Here is a 14,632-nt window from a genome sequence, read left to right as displayed (position 1 = left end):
TAAATGACACTGTTATTACAGCCCTCATCAAAAAGCGGATGGTGGTGCGCAAATACTGCAGCATATACTTCTTCCATGAAAGTGACTTCCATTTTGCGATATAACAATAGCATGTAGCATACACGTGCAATTTAGGTTGAAAGAACGACGAGTTTGTACTTTTGTGGCAATTTATCGACTGCTTAGGGTGGGGTGTGGGGGACCCGTTCACATAATATCATCAGCCGGGCCTGAACCCCCACCCACCCCCAACCATCACACACCTGTAGTCTACCTTTCGCTAGTCTCTGAAGTTCTTTTGACTACTCCATTGTTAACCTATATACGAGTACGAATGAGGTTCTCGAATCGTATTACCGTTCTTAATTTCACGGGCCATTTCATGGGCAGCTCATTTCCCTGGTATGTCAGAGCGACTGGACACCATGTTAACACGGCAATCAGATGCACAAGGCGAAATAATGTATAAAGGAGGCTATGGACATTCAGATATTTTTAAGATGCCTTTATTTGTTGTGCATTCACCGTTTCAACTGCATTGCCAGTCTCTCTGTGTCCTGGACAACAACAACAACACCACCATTTATTTCATTCCGGTGTCTTGTGCCATGTTGGATAATTACATCAAAGCTAACTCTCTCCATGTCGATAGCACTCTGTTTCGATTTATAATCTCTCTGATTTTTTTTCTCTTTTTTTTTTGGGGGGGGGGTGGACTGGAGTGGGGCAAGTGGCTACCGATGAACTTTCAAGGGCATCAAGGTTTGATGTAACCGATATCCCAGATTACTGGAATTCGATATTGGCGATTGGATTTAACCTTGGTATCCGCATCTCATCACATATTGGCTTTATACAGTATTAGTCTGCGGCTGGAAGTGCAATAATACCGACAGGATAGTCAACTTGCACTGTTGCATCCCATATTGCGAGCTGAATTGACCCCAGCTGAAATTGAGACTCTTGTTGTACGGTTAACGTTTGCCCCTTTGATGTGAAACGCAGTTTGCAGTCACAACCATTTCAATAAACCCCTGTACGAATCAGCTGCGAATGCTTTACACCACCAAAAGGACGTCCTCTAATTTGCGAGATGTCCGACGATGTCGAGTTTCATCTTTCGTAGCTAAGAACTGAAATCCTGAGAAATTTTGACAAATGTCTTGCTCAGTTTGATGTGCACGAGAGAAACATTATTGCAATATTCTCGCTCATTCGTTATGTTTAGCATATGTCCAAACTTTAAATTTAAAATCTCGAAACGAATCCAGGAATGTCTCAACCTCCTAGAGGACGTAGCGCACGTAGAAAATTCAAGCCGTCGGAACACTAGTCATTTAGGAGGGGGCTTAAAACTGCCGCGTACTATGTGTCGGTCCTGTGGATGCTTGTTTACAAGTATTCACTGCTTCCCCAGCGGTCAAAATAAATTAAGTGTTAAAACATTCAAATGACATTCAACTTTGTAGAATACATAACTATTACAAAAAAGTGCTGAAAACGGTCAATCCAATAGCGGCGAGCCAATGGAGTAAAATGGATTCAAAAGGATCCTATAGCAGAAGCAGCAGAGAAGGCGACATCGATATGGTTTGGTCTTTATCTCCTTTCAAGTCCTCGAGTTTCCGTATGTCAATACTATCTCCTAAACACGTATGGATGGCCTGGATCCTAGTCCGCTGAATCTGAAATCTTTCAATTTTAAATTGATAGTTTTGGTTTGCAATGCACAGGTTGAATAGACAATGTATAAGGGGGGGGGGGGTACTGAATCCTAGTCTATACGGTCAGACGCCATAGAAATGTGAACCCTGGGCAAATCATCGACGCATCAATCAACAACGCATCAATCAAGAGTACTTCTCTAAATTATCCTTGATCACTTAATTCCAATTCTATCACAATTTGGATTTCATAAGCCGAACAAGTTCGCAGTTTTGGGGAATTCTGAATAAATGGACCTTGGGCATTACAAATCATATTGGAGGAATAAATCTTCAACATCAACGATCTCAACTTGATCATTGTCGCAAATATATATATGGATGAATAGGCAGAGCAGAACTCGTTGGAAAATTGCTCATCATCTGCATCATCCTCGAAGAAGAAAAGAGAGAAGGTATCAACGATGCTGTGGGGAAAAACGAGCTCGACACCCACGAGCCATATAGCCCATGAACTAGACACTAATCAAACAGGCCCTTGAACTAGACACTACAAGGCATATAAGGCCCATGAGCTCGACACTACGAAAAAAAAAAGTCCATGAGCTCATTAAGCCAATGTCGAGCTCGTGGGTCTTTTGTCCAGTATCGAGCGCTTGGGCCTTATTTGCTTATAGTATCGAGCTCATGGACTTTATTTGCCTACAAACTAGTGTAGGGCTCGTGGGCCTATTTTAGTTTATGTCCGTAGGCTCGCAGCCTTCTTAAATAAATGTCTAACTAGTGTGCATCATGACTCGTGAGTTATATAACTCGCGAGCTGCATAACTCGCGGGCTGTATGACTCGTGGGTGTCGAACTTGTGATCCAGCATCCAAAATACTGGCTGCGGAACTAAGGGCTGTGGCTTGCATCTCATTGCTTATGCCCCAGTCACATATAAACACGGATGCTCAAGGATCTACACGTGTGTACAGTCATACCAAAATCCCGGATCTCCCCGGATATCCCCGGACGTCCCCGGATCACCGTGTAGATCCTTGAGCATCCGTGTTTATATTTGACTGGGGCATTCGTTCGGTATTCATCAACCTCGACTGCTTTCATAGCACTGGCCCTTGGGTCGTCGCCAACACTCCTGCTGAGCAGCAAACGAAAGAGAAGATCCAACCAGGAAATCCTTTGATCTTCACACTTTTTATGGACCATTGCTCTATCAACACGGTGTAGGGCCACCTGAGCTGTATGACATAATATCAAAGGATGCTCAGAAAGAATGTCTGTCAAGCGAAAATTACGTGCGAAGGCGAGCTGGCCTGAAAGAAGACAACCTTTTCAACATCAAAATATCAGTACAGAGTGATATGGTATTACGGCTCTTTCTTATTATAAATGATTGTCATTCTCTGCACAAAACAGCTGATCTTCATTTTAACAAACATGTTGCGATCCTACAAATACATTTGTGCAGAGGGTGAGAATATTGATTAAACGAAAGTCTGTCTTAGAAAATCGAAGGAGATAAAAAATACAATAAAAAGCAACAACAACAACAACAGCAACAACAACACCGTTGCCGTTACTATGAATACATCGCAGACCGTATTAGTTTTGTCTCGAAATGTGAAATAAAGTCTGAACTTGCAATATTAGAATCCTTCGAACCCAAGTCGAAATAGAAATTGCCATACAAACAGTTCAAAAGACATGTTTTTGGATACACTGTATTTACACACTCATAGTTCAATCATATAGTACAGTTTGTACTGCATGGATGTAGCGACATTTCGTCTGCGGAAACAGTTGTTGGGGTATCGTCTTCCTCCCTATAGGAAATGTTAATCATGCCAGATACCGATTTTATTGAAAGCTCTCAATGTGTTTTAATCGTGTAATGAATAATGTGGTTTGATCAATAATTGAGTGCAATCTTGTTAAACAAACACTACATAACCTTTTCAATTTAAATTGACAACTGTTTACCCATATGTATATAATTATTTACGTATATCGTTTGTTTGTTTATTGTTCTTATATCTTCTGTGATACTCTGTTGTAATGTGATACATGTGTACTCTTACAGCGCCATGAGTATCTTTTTAGGTAGAATGAGCGCTTTATAAGAGTCTCTGTATTATTATATTATCATTAATAATGAACATTGCATGGAAGATGAACTGCTCTTAGCAGAGAACGTGACTGACCCGAGCGTCACGCGTAATAAACCACTTTCTTGTGACGCTCTGCGACCAGCATACAGTGTACTCCCGTTATAACAAAGTCCGCGGGACGGGCTGTTTTATTTCATTGTATTGAAATTTCATTATAGCCGAACAGCAAAGTATAAGTGATAAATGGAAATTTGGGGACCTGGATTTTTACTTCGTTGTAACGAGACTTTCATTATAACTGCAGGTGTTCGATATAACGGGAGTGCACTGTATATAGATGTCAGCTTTGGCGTACTGATTTGGGAACACCGGAAACGGCAGACTTTGTCTGACAACACTATGATTGTTTCGACCCATCGACTCAGAAGTGAGTTAGTAACGAGGGCAATCTTGTTATCTGTTGCCCCAACTCAAAGAGGCGCTGGTTTGCATAACGAATTAATATCCAAAATAGCAGGGTTTTCCGGCCACCTTTTTTTGGAAACAAGTTCATAGTGGTGACTGCTGCTATATCTAAATCATCAACAAGGAAGCGTGGATCAAGAGCGGTTTATATACGACTGCTTGATTGTGATCAACATGCGAAAAAAGTTCACGTAGAGAGTAATATTCAGGAGATTACGACATGAATGCCAGAACTAGATTTCGGAAGGCAGAGAAAGCAAACTATTTCATACGCAGTTTCGACGAGTAACATGTTGCCACTGCATGTATAAAGGCAAACACGCTTCTTTAATGACATAAGGCAAGAGATGACACCTTTAAAGTATGCAACGAGGTACATTATGTGATGAAACAGAACGAGGTATACACTACTGACGCATTCAGGAAAGATTTTGCCAGTGCAGCGCTGAATTTGATCGATACTGTCTTTGGGGGTGGAAGCGATTTCCTTATCGTCTCTCTTTTGATGACCGTACGAACAAACTTCCTTTTGCAAAACCAAACACCTTTGGGGTTAATACTCTGCATTAGCTCTGTGTAAATAATGTGGATGACTGAAGTCAAGGATATGAAGCCATTGTTGTATTAGCCGTTAAAAAACACAACCCAGATCGCTCATGGTATCGCTGACCCCACATGCACCAGTAAAGTACGATAGGTGAACATAACTCGTTATCAAGGTGTGGCTGTGGGCCAATGACCCTCTTGGCATACTATTTCTAAGAAACTCTAGCGCTGTGTACGTTCTCATTACTCCCTTTCTCCACATAATACATACTTTCTGGCAATGCTTCTATTTAGTAAGTATCTGAACCGAAGCATTAGTATCTGCAGTCGTTGAAATTTGAATGTTTGTGCAAGTCACAAATGCATTATTGGTATACGAAGCCGACGACTGCTCGTTCATCCCTCGATTTGACAAAATAATGCCAATGTCACTGCAATATAACGAATATAAGATTCTGTAAGCCCATAACAGCGATCTCACGGTATAGTAGGCACGAAATTCATTCGTGATTACCTATTTATGAATACAAATGGGCATACATTGTAGTGTGAGCGAAAGACAAGTAGGACTATAAATGTGATGAGGATTCATGAAGATCAATTTCAATTTCCCTGTTTTCTTTTTTCTACAGGTTGTTGACAACTGTTGTTAGTAATATCTTTTCCTCTCATTTTGCACGCGATATGACCCTTTCATTTCATGCATGACACTCTATGATATAATCGTGCTCAAGACATTCGAGCGTGGATCTCATCAGAGTTTAAAAAAAAAACAAAAAACTGTTACGCCGCTTCGACTGAGTACTACAACCACAGATTGTAAGAAGCTAACAATTTTAACCAAAATAGGATAAAACTCATGGCAAATGCGCAAGAAATGTTCTCATGAGTGACACTGATATTTGGGTATTAGTGAAATATCCATAACGTTTTAGCATCACCATATGAACAAATTACGGTACTCAACAAAATCATTCAAAATTAAACAAAATTCATAATGCTACAAAGAGGATGCATGATGCTTCTGTCGGAATCATTGACTGTGAGGCACAATATTGCATTTTTTTTTCTGAAGAGAATGCACTGCTATACGCTATGGAGGGTGGTAAATATCTGTAAAAACGCAACGTATCATTACAAAGTCTTTATGAACCATAATGAAAGTGTCTCTAACCTCGTTTTTGTATGTGTCACTGAGATAAATGCATTAATACATTATAGGCCTACACATTAAGTCCTATAATCTAACCAAAAAAAAAAGTTTTACTCTATTCTCTGTTTGTTTGCTCAAGCATTGATTTCAGCTTGCGGACATACGCGTAGACAACCCCCCCCCCCCATACTTGTGTCGAACAGCTTCTTCACAGACGTCTACTCCCTGTGCGACAAGTTCTCCTTCTTAAACTTCCGCCACTTTCTATGTTCTTGCATTTTACTGTTTCATGTCAAGGAATGATAATCATCCATTTGCGGGTGTTTTTATGTAACTCTCACTAAATGACGTTTGCTCTGACACATCATACCCCCCCCCCTCGTTTTCTAAAGTTTTACACATGCACCCATATCCCCCCACCCCCGGTCAAACAACGAATATCATGCACTCATCATGGAATTAAATACTGTAGACAATATCGACAATGTGCGTCGAATACGACACACGGACAGAAAGTATTCTGGACGGGATGTGTACAGTGCTGCGCAGTTAAAAAATCCTCCTTAACTCACTCTATTTTGTCTCTCCTTGCTCGACTTTTCGTCTGCCTAATATAAGTCGCACTCTTCTTTGTGAAGAGCTGACGTCTGTCTTGCCTGCGTCATGTAAAACTCACGCAAATTTACGTAACTATTCAGAACCTTTTTTCACTTTGGTAAAAACAAAAAACAAAAAACAAAACAAAACAAAAACAAAACAAAAAAACACCAGCAAAGAGGATTATGAAAAGGGCAGACAAAATTATGCATATTTTTTTTTCGAACTGATCGTGAAAGAGAAGCCATAAGACAACAAATACAAAAGCAATATGACGTCACTGCTGGGGAAGATTCCGATAATGTCTGACGTCTTTTGCTTTGTCATTACATAATTCCCCTTCCTCAAGTTTAGAATAAGATATTGATGCGTTAAGAGTACAAACTTCCTCACTATAAGACTCGACATGATTTTGGAAACCGACTTGAAGTTCTTTCCCCGTGCTTTCTTTCGGTGTCCGGCGTCTAAAGAGTGCGGAAACATGTTTCCGGAGCATGTGTGCTTTATACTAGGTGTTAAAAAAAAAACAAAAAAAAAACAGAAAAAAAACAGAAAAAACAAACACAAAAAAAAAACAAACACAAACATATCCCATTTTTTATCCTTAATAGTTCAAAAACTATTATCAGATAACACTAACATTGATAAGAGCAATAGCTTAATAGTGTACAATTTTGTTGGAGGTAATAAAAAAAATGAAAGCATAAATCAGTCTCATTAAATTCAAGATTCATTTTTAAGTTAGGGTTCAGATTTTGCTCTATTTTAAACCCTCTGTACAAAACTTTAACTTTGCACAGGTGTCAATATTGGTGTGTATGGTAGTGTGTGGTTAACATCCAGACAATGGTCCTAAACAATAGCAAGGGTTTGAATGCTCTATTATAATTATATTCATGAAAAATTCCAACATCACAGATAGTCTTTATTCACCCTGAACTGTAGTGTATGCAAGCACATGAAAACACCTTAGTTTTTCATGTGCACACATTCTACCCTTTACATTTTACATTCAGACTATAGCAGTGCCAGGGCAATCCATTGTGAATTAAAGTAATAAAGCATTCATGTGCCTTGGAGCAAGGGACCAGAAGCCTATTCAGCAAAGCTCTGAAAAGGTGGTATTTGTACTGTGTATTTTGTGGTATTCATGTCTATTGTTCATGGTTAGGCCAAAAAAAAAAAAAATGGTTTGTTTGCCCTTCGCGACCGACCGAAAATCTAGGAAATTTCGGGTCGCGTTTTTTTTTTTTTTTTTTTTTTGCTCTTTCAAGTTTATTTTTTTCCACAAATTTCATCTTCTACAAATTTGTGAATGGTTTTAAACCCAAAATTATCAATTTTAAGCTAGAGAAAGAATAAAAAATAGTCTAAAAATGTTTGTTTTCTTTTCATCTCATCGACCCGTCGTAATTGTGTTCGGGCCGCGCACGAAATCCAATCAATGCCATGTATAATGCACTTAGTACAGGGCTGCACACTGGCGACCAGTTATTCGCGCAAGCTTGCGCATTGGCGCTGCTCACGCACTGCCATGCCATGCAATACATGCAAAGCATGTACAGTGTAACTGCTGTTTCGTTTGCTTGCGATCGGCGGTCATGCCAGACAAGAAGCATTGATAGAATTAGAAGCGCACGCATTTCTGGGTCATTTTACTCACGATCCGATCCCGGCTTCGCAGCAGCGTGGCAGTTGACATGTTAGAACTAATTTACTTGTGTCGATTTTTAGAAAAGTAAAAACATATTCGATATTCAGCGATACAGTAAATGAATCTGATTGCGTTCAGTTTCATTTTACACAGTCTTTTCACAAATGAATATTTTCATTCGTTCAGAATGATCTCACAATGAAGAAAGGATCACGAAATCGGCCCTTCCGTGTACTTTTTAAGAACGCATGCACAAAATGTGAAGATATAATACTATGGAGAAAAATAAATCATGAAATCATCGCAGTCCCGCTTACATATTTGAGGTAGAAATCGTCCCAAAAAGGATCATGAATTCGGCCGGCCGCGTCGTACACCTTTCAAAAGCTCATGTACGAAATGCGAAGAGATTATAGAGGAGAAAAGAAATAATAAAGGACACATTAATTTTGGTACGTGCATCATAAAAGATTACAGCCGAATAAAAATTCATGAAATCAACGCAATCCCGTTGAAATTTGACGAAATAATAGGCGCAAAAAGGATCTTGAATTCAGTCCTGCATGCCGTGTTGGTTATCAAAAACGCATGCACGAATGCGACGAGATTATGGGGAGAAAAATACAAAACACATTTTTACCCTTCTGGTGCGTGCATTACAAAAGATTACATCCGAAGTAATTAATGAAATCGCCACAAACCCGCTGATATTTGAGGTAGAAATAGGCGCAAAAAGGAACGTGAATTCGGCCGTGTCTATACCTTTTAAGGACGCATGTACGAAATGGGAAGAGATTAGCGGGAGAAAAATAAAGGACACATTTTCATCCCCTTTTGGCGCTTGCGTGATATAGATTACAGCCGAGTAGTAATTCATGAAAATTTCGCAATCCCGTTGAAATTTGAGTAAACAATAATAGGCGCAAAAAGAATCTCGAATTCGGCCCTGCATGCAGTGTATAGTTTTGAAAACGCATGCATGAATGCGAAGAGATTATCGGGAGAAAAATAAAGAACGCATTTTCAACCCTTCTGGTGCATGTATCACAATAGATTACAGCCGAAATAATTAACGAAATATCGCAATCCCGCTGATATTTGATGTAGAAATAGGCACTAAAAGGATCGCAAATTCGGCCGTGTCGTACAAGTATACGCATGTACGAAATGCGAAGAGATTATAGGGAGAAAAATACAGGACACATTTTCCACCCCTTTTGGCCCGTGCATCATAAAGATTACAGCCGAATAATAATTCATAAAATCATCGCAATCCCGTTGAAGTTTGAGGAAACAATAGGCGCAAAAAGAATCATGATTTTTGGCCGTGTCGTATATCTTTTAAGAACGCATTTTGTTTATACGGAATGCGAAGAGATTATGGGGAGAAAAATAAAGAACGCATTTTCAACCATTCTAGCTGGTGCGTGCATCACAAAAGATTACATCCGAAGTAATTTATGAAATCGTCACAATCCCGCTGACATTTGAAGTAGAAATAGGCGCAAAAAAGTATCATGAATTCGGCCGTGTGGTACATCTTTTAAGAACGAACTTACGAAATTCGAAGAGTTTATCGGGAAAAAATAAAGGACGCTTTTTCAACCCCTTTTGGCGTGTGCATCGTAAAATATTACAGCCGAAGTAATTTATGAAATCGTCACAATCCCGCTAATATTTGAGGTGGAAATGGGCGCAAAAAGGATTGCGAATTCGGCCCTGCATGTCGTGTACTTTCAAGAACGCATGCACAAATGCGAAGAGATTATCGGGAGAAAAATAAAGAACCCCTTGTATCGCGTGCATCAGAAAATGTCACAGCTAAAATAATTCATTAAATCATCGCAATCCAACTGACCACCAAGAGCAGGTTACGCAGCAAGTTCGTGCGCTGATGTTTAGAAAAAGTCACAAACGCATTTGATACAATCTGATTTTGTTCATTATCATTTTACACTAATTTACATCCAAACAAACATTCTAATTTTTTCCTGTCTTTATTTCTAAATTTCTTGTGCAATAGATAATGCAAATTTTAAACAAATATTAATCTGTAAAATGTACATGGGGGGGGGGGGTACATCCATAAAAAACAAGAAAATAAGTTTGCAAGTCATTTAATGTTTTTTATGTTGTCGTTGTTGACCGGTAAATTTTCTGTTCGGACCTGTAAAAAATGGTAAAACGGGGCATTTACCGGTCCGACAAAGACAGGTCGAACCGGCAGAAAAAATGGGTTAGTGTGCAGCCCTTCACAAAATGGCTACTTTTGCAGCATCCGTTACCAGCTGTCATGGCACCAAAACTGTTTGTAGTTCAGTTGCCAGCATCTCACTGGAAGGTACTTTTTTGGAGCTGTTTGCAAAATTTAACAAAGATGAACGTTATAAGTGTTTGTCAGTGAGTGTTTCTGCCTCGCTTACCGGGCCCTGGCAAGACGTAAATTTGAATGAATCTCTTGGAGTTTTGAGTGCATTGACGTGGAAAAAAGGGTACCCTGTTTAAAAAAAAAAAAAAAAAAAAAAAAAAAACCCGACCTACCGACCCTCTTGGGTTTTGACAATTAAGGGCAAACAAACAATTTTTTTTTTTTGGCCTTATTGTAAGCACATACTCTTATACAAATTGATACACATCACGGTGAGTTGGCTCAGTCGGTAGCGCGTCTGCCTCACGATCACGCGGCCCGGGTTCGAACCCTAGTCTGGACTGAGCAATGTTGTGTGTAAACATACCGTCCCCTCTATAGCAAGAGGCAAAACACTCTGTCCCTCGGATAAGACATAAAATGGAGGTCCCGTGTATGATAGAGTCAAAGCTCATGCACGTAAAAGATCCCGCTTCATTCATTCATCGCAAAGAGCAGGGTGTTTAACCCGGTGAAGTGGTCTCACCTCACATCCAACTGGACCCCATGGAAGACCAGCTTAGCATAGCTGAATATGGGCTATCCAGCCATCTTCTCGGATGGAAATGAACAAATAAACAAACAAACAAACATGCACATCATTAGTTCATGACGCCGTGTGAAATTCAATTTTGTACAGAGGGTTCAAATTTGACGAAAATCTGGAACTTAACTTTAAACTTAATCATGGATTTAATGAAACTGATTCATGCTTTTCATATTCAAATCAATACAATACTTCCAACTAAATTGTACACTATTCAGCTATTGCTCATATCACAATGGCAGTGTTATCTGGTATATAGTTTTCGACATGGGCGTAAATCCCGGGGGGGATGGGGGGATATATCCCCCCCTGAAATGGAGGAGGGGGGATGGCCTGTACAATCATCCCCCCTGAATTTTTAGGAAAAAAATGGAGGAAGCAGAAATGTGATATGTATCAATTTTGGCATATTGCATGACGTTTGTACGCCGGCCTTCAGACAGGTAACAGAGCTGAACAATATATGCTATCTTGTAGGAAAATGTATACACAATTTTCTCAGGCGCTCGCTCGCTTCGCTCGCTCGCGAAGAAAGTAACATCGACATACACTGCGAGGTATGGCTCAGACGTTGACAACGTCAAATAGTATAGGCCTACATGTAAACATCCTATGACGCGAGTAACTGGAGACCATCTGCAAAATATGTACGAAAACAAACAAACAAACAATAATAAAAAATATATCGCCATAATTGAACCCCCTCCATTTCCTGAATCATTATTGAGAAACGACAGTGACTGATGACTCAGTCAGGATGGGCATACCCAGGGAAGATCAGGGGCGTCGAATCTATTCGGGGGGGGGGGGGGGGCAAAGGGGCATTTGCCCCGCCCCTATACGGATGTGTTTAGGCAGACAAATCATTTATCCCCCAAGCAATTCCCGAGATGAGGACAAATCTCGAACTTTCTTAATGGAAAATATTGTCCAAATATCGCCAGAATTATGCACCAGATCGTTGTATTGCAATCATAAACATGCAAATGCTCTGCTATACAGGATCCCTTTCGATAAACTTTGTACACTTTTGATATTGACGTATATTTCCCTAATTTTTCAAAGAGTGTGGAGCAGATCTTATATTATGAAGAGGCGTCGATGGGGGGGGGGTGGTTCCCCCATAAAAGTGGGACAAACAAAAGCGAAAAATATAGCTACAAACGGCAGTTTTTGGAGTGTAAAATGTCAAAATTTTAAAGCTCGCTCGCTCCGCTCGCTCGCATTTAAAAGCTATGCCATTCTCCTGATGTTGCTGCCAGTGACTGGCAGCAGTTTTTTATGAAGAGGCGTCGATGGGGGGGGGGGGGTGGTTCCCCTATAAAAGTGGGACAAACAAAAGCGAAAAATATAGCTACAAACGGCAGTTTTTGGAGTGTAAAATGTCAAAATTTTAAAGCTCGCTCGCTCCGCTCGCTCGCATTTAACCGCTATGCCATTCTCCTGATGTTGCTGCCAGTGACTGACAGCAGTTGCGCCCGGTGCGCCCCCTTAATTGCCAAAGCGAAAAAATATAGCTACAAACGGCAGTTTTGGGACTGTAAAATGTCAAAATTTTGAAGCTCTCTCGCTTCGCTCGCTCGCATTACTAATCATTATTCCATTCTCCTTGTGTTGCTGCCAGTAATTGCCAGCAGTTTTCGCCCGGTGCGCCCCCCCCCCTTAATTTCCAAAGCGAAAAATATAACTACAAGCGGCTGTTTTGGGACTGCAAAATGTCAAAATTTTGAAGCTCGATCGCTTCGCTCGCTCGCATTTAACCATTATGCCATCCTCCTGATGCTGCTGCCAGTAATTGCCAGTAGTTTTCGCCCGGTGCGCCCCCTTAATTTCCAAAGCGAAAAAATACAGCCACAAACGACAGTTTTTTAGACTGTAAAATGTCAAAATTTTCAAGCTTACTCGCTTCGCTCCCTCGCATTTAATCATTATGCCATTCTCATGATTTTGCTGCCAGTAATTGCCAGCAGTTTACGCCCGGTGCGCCCCCTTAATTTCCAAAGCAAAAAAATACAGCCACAAAGGACAGTTTTTTAGACTGTAAAATATCAAAATTTTCAAGCTCACTCTCTTCGCTCGCTCGCATTTAATCGTTATGCCATTTTCCTGATGTTGCTGCCAGTAATTGCCAGGAGTTGCGCCCGGTGTGCCCCCACCCTTAATTTCCAAAGCGAAAAAATACAGCCACAAACGGCAGTCTTTGTACTGTAAAATGTCCAAAATTTTCAAGCTCGCTCGCTCCGCTCGCTCGCATTTAACCACTATGTCATTCTCCTGATGTTGCTGCCAGTGATTGACAGCAGTTGCGCCCGGTGCGGCCCCCCTTAATTTCCACAGCGAAAAATATAGTTTCAAACGGCAGTTTTTAGACTGTAAAATGTCAAAAATTTCAAGCTCGCTCGCTCCGCTCGCTCGCATTTAATTGCTATGCCATTCTCCTGATGTTGATGCCAGTGATTGACAGCATGCAGTTGCGCCCGGTGCGGCCCTCCTTAGTTTCCAAAGCGAAAAATATAGCTACAAACGGCGGTTTTTGGACTGTAAAATGTCTAAATTACTAATGCAAAAAGATTTCATCATGGGAGGGGGAAACCTCCCTACCATACCCTCCCCCCCCCCCTCGCTTGCTTCGCTCCCTCCGTGGTTTTCGAACAAAAGTAGGATTTTTTTTTTGTAACACCTATGTGCACGTCGTATGGTGACATAAACACTGAATGACATTGTGTGTGCATATCAGTTGCATACTGATACATTTGCGAAACCATTCTACAACATATACGACTATGGCTAAACAGGACAGAGTGTCTGTTACGTGTGTATCAAAACTCACCAGCAAGTTAGCTGAAGACGGTATGATGACAATACTGGAGTACAGCCAACCAGGCAACCTCAGAGCGTGTTTGTCAGCTGGTTTATCGAGTTGTTACAATTCGTGCACATCGTCTGGTCTGTCTTGTAAGGCGTTTTCTATGTGTATTAGGGTAGTAAAGAATGATACGCTGTTCTAAATGCAATGGTTGCTGCGCCTGCCCGCCGGCCCACTTTCACGGGTCTTTGAGGCGCCACGCCTGACCGCACCCTTCATTTCTCTACCGTGGCTCGGACACAATAATCAGGGAGGTGAGTCTCACCTCCCTTGACAAACTATATACGCAGTACAATATACATGTACTATACATAATGGTATGAGTGCGTATTTCATTTTTCTTCTAACTGAATACATACCACGACACCACAATATTGATATTACCCACCCCTTAAAAAAACAAACATACACACACAAACAAAACAGCAATGTACGTCATAGCCTTTAAAGCTGCGTTATCATAGTAATGCCCTACCTACTCCAAAGACGGCACTGTGGTGTAGTGAACTATTGTCTCTTGACTTTCAAACGGAGGTTTCGAGTTTGTACTACGTACTATACGTAGATAAAACGCGTTTACGCTCGACTATCGACCCAGTTGTAAAAATTGGTACCTGGTAGT

General features: G+C 40.7%; 1 protein-coding gene across 1 annotated transcript in view; it reads right to left on the bottom strand.

Annotated features, from left to right (window-relative positions):
* The window catches only part of LOC140234594 (lengsin-like), a 29,280-nt gene extending 15,301 nt beyond the window's left edge, over positions 1-13,979 (bottom strand). Inside the window, exon 1 of the mRNA XM_072314622.1 lies at positions 13,975-13,979. The gene's annotated coding sequence lies outside the window, so the exon portion shown is untranslated. The remainder of the gene's footprint in view (positions 1-13,974) is intronic.
* Between the last annotated feature and the right edge of the window lie 653 nt (positions 13,980-14,632).

Source organism: Diadema setosum, chromosome 11 (genome assembly GCF_964275005.1).
Source record: "Diadema setosum chromosome 11, eeDiaSeto1, whole genome shotgun sequence".
NCBI lineage: Eukaryota > Metazoa > Echinodermata > Echinoidea > Diadematoida > Diadematidae > Diadema > Diadema setosum.
This window is presented reverse-complemented; position numbering and strand designations above follow the sequence as displayed.